Source organism: Carassius auratus, chromosome 13 (assembly GCF_003368295.1).
Source record: "Carassius auratus strain Wakin chromosome 13, ASM336829v1, whole genome shotgun sequence".
Taxonomy (NCBI): Eukaryota; Metazoa; Chordata; class Actinopteri; order Cypriniformes; family Cyprinidae; genus Carassius; species Carassius auratus.
Window position 1 is genome coordinate 19292717 of NC_039255.1, and position 8458 is coordinate 19301174.

An 8458-nucleotide genomic window follows, 5' to 3' on the forward strand; every position below is an offset into this window, starting at 1 on the left:
GTATCTTATCTGATTCCATTTTAATATAACCTTGAATTTAGGTCTCTAATTATTATTATCCTGAGATTTGATTATTCTATTTATTTTCTCCTATTATTGTACTCGTTCATTCGGGTTCTCATGTCGCTCAAAGATATCGCTTTGGCCTTACCGTATCTTAAGGTCACATTCTCATCTCAACATGTGGGGGCATGTTAGAACAAGCTGTTTTAGGGGTTTGTGGTTTATAAAGAATATCTCTGGATTTTACTTCTTTATGCACCAAGAGTTTGTAACACTCCAAAGAGAAAGGAAAATGTGTAATTGCATTATATGATCCCTTAAATACTAAATACATCCAACTATCACACTGTAAACTACAAAGCACAGTAAACTATTTCTATAAAAAATGATTGCATTACTGATTACTTTGCATAGAATGCATTGTTTAACAATACTTTGCACAGTCATCCAGCTGTATTTATAACCACAGTTCTTACACTTGTATATATAATCCTACATTGCATTCCTATTTATTTTCTTTACTGTACATACTATGCTTAATACTGTATATCAACTCCACTGTACATTCTGCACATCCCCAGTGAAAAATAATACTTAAATGCATGTAAGATTAAGCATAGCTTCACTTACTCTGCACTTATAAAACACTATATTCTTGCACTTCTGGTGAGATGCTAACTGCATTTCATTAGCTCTGTACTTGTACTCTTCATAATGACTATAAAGTTGAAGCTAATCTAATCTAATCAAGAACTGATTGGATTGTGAAAGGCGAGTGTTAAACTGTATAATGATGACAAGTTTTTGGATGGGAAGGGTTGAAAAAATTTGAGTGATTTGAGCATCTTCAAGCAGTAGAGCTGCTGTTTCTGTATGAAACTGATACAGTTACTGCATTTCTATGACGCAGCATGTTTTTGCTGAATCTGCAACTCCTGTTGGATGAGCACTGATGGGCTGCATGCACCATTCCATCCCACAACAGAACATTTGTTGAGCTACTTTGAGACCAGTAGTGCATTGCACTATAGATAACAGTCCTTTACCTGTTATGGTGGTAATCCAAAAGTCTGTGTATGTGTTTTTAGTTGAGAATCATATGTGACCCTGTGCCACAAAACCAATCTGAAGCTGAATAAATACGATTTCCACTGATTATAGAATTGGACAATATTTGGCCGAGATACAACTATTTGAAAATGTAAATACTGAGAAAATCCCCTATAAAATTGTAAAGGGGGGAGTGGGGGGGTTACAATGGTGTTTCGTGTATTAAGAGTTGTTCAAGGTGTTAAAGAGATGGATTCTCATGCTAAACATGGCCAAAGTTATAAAAAATAATTTAGCAAAATGACAAAGAATTACTGTGCCGAAAATCGTACTTCCGGGTTGGTACAATTTCCGGCTGTTTTTTTTTTTTTTTCGATCGTGGATCTAATGACGTAGACCAGAACGGAACATAGAGCAGAACTCCTTATATGAGCATTTCTGTCGGAAAAGCACAACCCGCACACACATTGGCCAGAGGAGAGCGAGACCGCACACATCAACACGCTTCAACATCGTAGGCAGCGATAAGGGCGTTTTTGGATGTGAGGGAAAGTTTACCGTGTTCAGCTTCCCCAAGAACCCAGAGTTACATGAACAGTGGATGCAGTTTTTTTTTCCAGGGCAGTAACGGAGTGTAAGTACCTTTGTCATTTGAGTGACGAATGTTTTATAAATAAGGCCCAAGTCGACGCTGGATTTGCTCATCGTTTTCTATTAAAACAAGAAGCCGTCCCTGTGATAAAAGACCCCATTCATTTAAGTACAATGGCATCAGATTTCTGTATTTTGTTGGAAATCAGCACATAAGTGTATTTATGTTAATGGAAACAATACGAAACATCAGTATTATTGTTCCGCTCATGGCACGCATCCAGGATCTCTGCTTTTTCCGGAAAGATTCGGAAAGCATTTTTTGGTATGGAAGCCCAGGTTTCTTTATTAGCTCCTCTGCATTTTTCAATCTGCATTTTTCGATCTCTTGTTTCTCATCTTTCTCTTGACAATACAGTCTGGTGAGTTTGCTGGCCAGTCAATAGATAAAAGTCTTATGAATATTTATTTTCTTGCAAGAAAAGTTCAACGGTCATACAGTCATCCAGGAGTGCGACAAAGAGGAAAACACCTTGACCCACATATTCATACCTGAATCAAATCAGTATGCATATCATAATGCGTACTCAAGAAATGTGTCCATGTAATAGGGCTGTGCAAAAAGTCTAATGCGATTTTCATGCGCATCTCGTCAGTAAAGACGCTCCTGTGATTAGCAGTATATCTCCAGCACGTGTGTTCAGGTCAGGGTTGGCAGGTTTTCAAAACAAATCCTGCCAAGTTGCTTCTCAAAACTAGTCCAAAACAGTATTGGGGTCACTTCAACCCGCGGACATGAAAAACACCCGCAGACTTGGCAACAATGGTTCAGGTGGAGCAGCATTTACTACACCGAGCCATAGTCCAACGACAAGCTCCCCAAAATCGCTTTCAATATTGACAAAGAATCCCTGCGATTTTGAAATCGACTTTGTGTGGATTTTCAATGAAGTACGGCTATGTGTAGTAAAGGCCAACCAGTGTTGCCAAGTCTGCAGTTATTTTTCATGTCCACGGGTCGAAGCGACAGTACCAATAATGTGATGTGTAGCCCCTAAAATGCGAATTTTACAAAAGCAACCATGCCAAAAACCCTGGGGTGCCATTTTTATCAGGGAACCTCCTGGAAACGCGATTGGGATAGTTTTGGACTAGTTTTGAGAAGCACCTGGGCAGGATTTGTTTTGAAAACTTGGCAACCCTGATCTGAACGCACGTGCTGGAGATGTACCTCTAATCACAAGAGCGCTTTACTGACGAGATGCGCATTGAAAATCGCAATCGATTTTTTGCACAGTCCTACCATGTAAGATATCCAACTCCCCTAGATGTGTTTCTAAACATTTAATACAAATCAATTTCTAAGAATCTAGGTATAAAAAAAAAAAAAATTCTCGTCTCACACTTGTCTTGCACATACACACACACATTGAATGATGTTATCTCTCAGCTCATCAATAACTCAAGCCTATTGAAGCAAACTGAAGCACTCAGAGAGTCTAAAGAACATTTTTTAGTATGGTGAATCACATAATATTAATATTCATATTTTAGATAAAAATAACATCATTCCTCCACATACGTGTCAGTTCACTCATCTAATTAAGTCCTCATGTGACTTCAGCATGGTAATATAATAATTCTTCACCTAAATTCCATCATAAATATGCATGGGTAGAAAAAAAAAGTTATTAATCACTGACAGAAATGCCCTTATGACCCTTACTGTCCTGTGACTGCACTGACAGAGTTTAAAGATTAAGAAAAAAAAATATGTATGAATCAATCCACTGTCAACTCTTTATCCATGAACTTCGAGGACATGGTTGGCATGCTTGGAATACTTGGTTTGTTTTGTAAATTAGAGCCAGAGAGAGGGCAACTTTTAAATCACAAACAATTTAATCTTGGTAATGAGTTTTCTTTGGGTAATTCCAAATGAACATTAGAATATAGTGATGTTTTTGTGTAAGACAAAATATGAGCACAATAAGGCCATTCATTAAATTCTCCCAGACATACCATGGGAAATGTTGAATTTTTTTAAATGGCTTGCAGTGTGCCAAAGGACTGAAGATGATTACAAAGGAAAACATTAGTGTAGAAAAAGCATGAGAAATGTAAGGCTAACGATTGATACAGTGTTGTTAATTAACTGATCATAATTCATTTTAGAACTAATTGAATTGCTGAGGGAAGGCAGATGCATGATCGCCTGGGGAAACCCAGGATGCTCTAGGTTATGCAATGTTTTATTCACTGTAACATTAACCACAAGAGGAGCCCATGTTTTCTGGAGAGAGGTCAGAATCATATCTAACTTCTTTAAGTCATGTGATCTAGCTTATTTTACTTTTTCACAGGGGTTTTATATTAAAAAAGGTATATAAAAATGTATATTTGCACAGAAGAATTTTCTTAACAACTATTGTAGATAAACAGCGGAGTCTGCCACATTATGGTTGAGAATGACCTGCATTTGAACATTGACTTCCTTTACTTTCACTCTACAATTCAAAGACTTGCTTTGCTTTAAAGGAATAGTTCACCCAAAAATGAAGATTTGCTAAACATTTGCTCACTCTAAGGCCATCCCAGAGTTTGTTTTTTATTAGAACAGATATAAGAATGTATCATTACATCACTTCACCAATGGATCCTCTGCAGTGAACGATGCCGTCAGAATGAGAGTGTCACGGTGCAGGGTGCCTTCTCAGTTCCCCTGCGGTCTGTGTTGTCCTGTCTGCTCTGTAGCTTGTGGTCTGGGCAATCAGCGCTGATTGTGGCAGGGGTGCGCAGATCACAAGCTGATTCTTTCCTACCTGTCGCTCGTTCCCCCACTCCCTTATATGTCTCTGCCTTTCTGTTTGTCGTCGTGAGTAGATTGTTTTGTCTTTGCCTGTGTTTTGTGTGTGTCCAAGCTCCACTCTCACCTTCTGTCTTCCTGTCAAAGGATCCACAGTTCGGAGATCTGGCAGCGCGAGTGGTCCGCAGTGTGCCGGCCAGCTCGGAGACCTCTGTGTGCGCCAGAGCATTTCGTTATAGTTTTTTGTTACTTTGTGTTTTGTGGCGAGAATAAAACTTCTCCTTTGCCCTACTCTGCATCTGAGTCCTCTGTCTAGATCGCACCCTGACAGGGAGTCCAAAGAAGTGATAAAAACATCACAATAATCTATAAGTAATTTACATGAAACCAGTAAATCAATTAATGTCTTGTGAAATGAAAGGCTGCATGTTGAAATCCATCCATCTGTTCTGACAATCTCATCTACTCTACATCTACATCTGAGGGTGAGTTCATTTTCAGGCAATTTTCATTGTTGGGTGAACTATTCCTTTAAAATAAAAACAAAGCCAGAGGAAACACTTTGGACTATTTGACTCTGCTTACTCATTCAAACATAAGATTTATTTGATGAGCAGCGACGAATGCTTTTATATCTGTCTCCCTTTACAGTGAAATAATTCAACTGTCTGTCTGCTTATGTCATTAATTTATTTTTGACTGAGCAGAGACGAGACATTATGCTATTCCCTGATATTTTTAATGTTTTTTGAACTCATAACTGCGGTAATCCCACCACACCAATATGCACAAAAAAGAGCTCTCTTGCATCTTATTTTTTTTCATTTCATGCATTTTTAATCTTAGATTTTTCATATCACATCAGTGCAATTTTGTATATCAAGTTATGAACTAACAAAAAATTGGGGAATTTGAGTGGATACTTATTAGGAATTAAACATGCTGTTGCCTCTCTTTAATAAATAAGTCTTATATTCAACAATGATTCTTCATACAGTATAGCTTAGTGCGGATATACTGATTATTGCTCTATAAATTGCATGTCGTAACTCTCATATATATATATATATATATATATATATATATATATATATATATATGCACACACACACACACACACACACACACATATATATATATATATATATATATATATATATATATATATATATATATAATTGCATGGCAGAGATAATCCTTAACAATAAAGACAAATGATGACAAGCATGAACAAACATCATTAACAAGCATGAACAATGCTTGCTGACATTCACATAGGAGGAGAGCTAACCTAAAACAACCTCTGAACTGTGTCACACGGTGCCTGTGTGAACCAGACTCAACTCAAACTGTGGCTTGTGAGCTTCTCAAAGCTGGAATTTATGGCAGTTTTGCCATTTAAAGACCACTTGGCCAACAAGCAAAGATGTGTAACCTGATATAAAGAAGACAATACCTTAATTTCAGGACAGTGTATCAAGGGATTTCCAGCTCTGGAAGCTTTCTTTCTGATTAACTGTGTTCAAAATGTTGTGCATATCACAGTGCAGTGTACTTGTCTTGATCTTTTCAGTCTGATGATTGAACTGCAAATTAATATTCTTTATTTTAATTAACTGCCAAAATATATTTTACACTAAATTGAATTTAAAATGCAAAAACAGCCCATTTTAGCTCCAAAATGTTAACAATGTAATGTTTCATGATTTAAACTGATTACATTTCCATTTTGGTGCTGTTATAAGATTAGAAAATGCACACTGCAACTTTACAAAAATGATTAGACAGGTTTAATGGGTTCTTTAAAATGATTTAGGCTAATTTTCATTTCAGGGGCATTTACTTTTCATTTGGGGAGGGGGGGGGGGTAAGTATTTTTATTTCGATAATTCTGAAAAACAATATCTATCTATTCAGTGACTAAGCATCTTGTTTTATTGACCAGGCTAGATGGATTAGATTTTTATTGTATCATTGCCCTCTAGTGGAGAAACACAAGCAGCTCCTCAAACATCACCTGGTCAATGCAGAAAGATAAACTACCAACAGAGTAGCATGGATTTATTTCTTTAAACAAATTGTTCATTTTGACATAATTATTTTATTTAGTTTTAGTCATAGTCTTTGGACTAAAATGTAATCTAGAGTCATCTGAATTGTTTTATTTTAGATCTACAGTAGATTTAGTTAACTAAAATCTACTGGATTTCGTCACAGTGTAATGCATACTATACTGAATATTCCTGGAGATAACATCTATATCAGTAGACTACTTGTCAGTTCAAAAGTGTACATCTGAAGACCCAACCACCCAAGAGATTACTTCTGACTGGATCTCTTCTCAAATAGCTACTGGCTAAAAATATACCCAAGCGACTTAAGACTGGTTTTGTGGTCCAGGGTCACATTATGTTGTTTTGCATTGAATGCTTTTTTAATGCATGCTAAACAGTCAGGTTCATGTAACAGATGTAGAAGAGAAATCTTTATTTGCCAATTTCATTTCTGCTTCTTGTAATAGAGAAAATTGCTGAAAGAATGAACAACCAAAGCCTATGCCAATGTTTTCGTGACTTTTCTCATCAGACATGCACAAAGAGGCAGTTAAATGATTTGCTGACTGTCAAAAAGGATTCATTTCACAAAACTTTAACATCAAGCCTAGTTTTAAAATCAATGCTGAGGAGATGTACTGCACAACAGGCCTCATACCTGCATGTGATTTTATAACATGGGATTGTAAAGACCGTTTTGGGTCCTTTAGTGATTTTACTGAAAGCACAACCAGCCAAAACAATTAAAACAGTATCTTAACTCAAGCTAGGGTCAGAGGCTGGTGACCCAGCTGGATGATGGATATTGATGCACAAGCTGAGACAAAATCATCGCCCTCTGGTTAGAGGAGGGCATCCACAACAGCAGGGATATTCCATTGGTAATCGATTACTAGATGTTAGTTGCATTAATTAAACACTGACAGACTATAATCTGCTATATTTAAAATTAATTATTGTTTGCATAAAAGTGGATCAAAAGTAATGTTTTTTTGTAAACCACAGCATTAATTGTTTTTTTGAATCAAGATACAGACTCTGGACTTCTCTCTGGAGGAGCGTCTGTGTCTGGCTCTGGACAGTGAGTTGCTGGTCAGTGGGAATGGCATCCATCAGGCCTGTTTGACCAAATGTATGAGCATAAGATACTTATTCAAAGACATTAAAAACTATATATAAATTATTATTACAGATAATATTTTTTGTGTATGTACCTGTATGTGTGTGTACAACATTTTAGATACTCATTTTGTTGCATAATGAGAATAAGGATTTTGCATTTCAGTAAAAAGAATTATGGGAATAAAATAAGCTTGAGTTGTGCTGAAAACTATTTCCTAATGCACAAATGTTAAAAATAATTTCTCTCTCCCACTCTTTTGATATTTTTGGGATACAATGCCTCTTCACCTGAAGTAGCAATTATTAAGTAGCAATATTATGTTAGGTCTTGGCACTTTAAATACACTACTGTTTAAAAGTTTGGGTTATCATATGTTGTTCTAGAACTTGGATATACCTTTCAGCATTGATTGAACTGAGAGCCGATAACAACTTGGGAGTCCGGATGACATGGCGTCCCAGTTTTCCAAAAAGAACTTCAAATTTTGATTCGTCTGACCACAGAACAGTTTTCCACTTTGCCTCAGTTCATTTTAAATGAGCCTTGGCCCAGAGAAAACACCTGCACTTCTGGATCATGTTTAGATATGGCTTCTTTTCTGACCTATAGAGTTTTAGCCGGCAACGGCGAATGGCACGGTGGATTGTGTTCACCAACAATGTTTTCTGGAAGTATTCCTGAGCCCATGTTGTGATTTCCATTACAGTATTATTCCTGTATGTGATGCAGTGCCGTCTAAGGGCTGAAGATCACAGGCATCCAGTATGGTTTTCTAGCCTTGACCCTTACACACAGCGATTGTTCCAGATTCTCTGAATCTTTGGATGATAT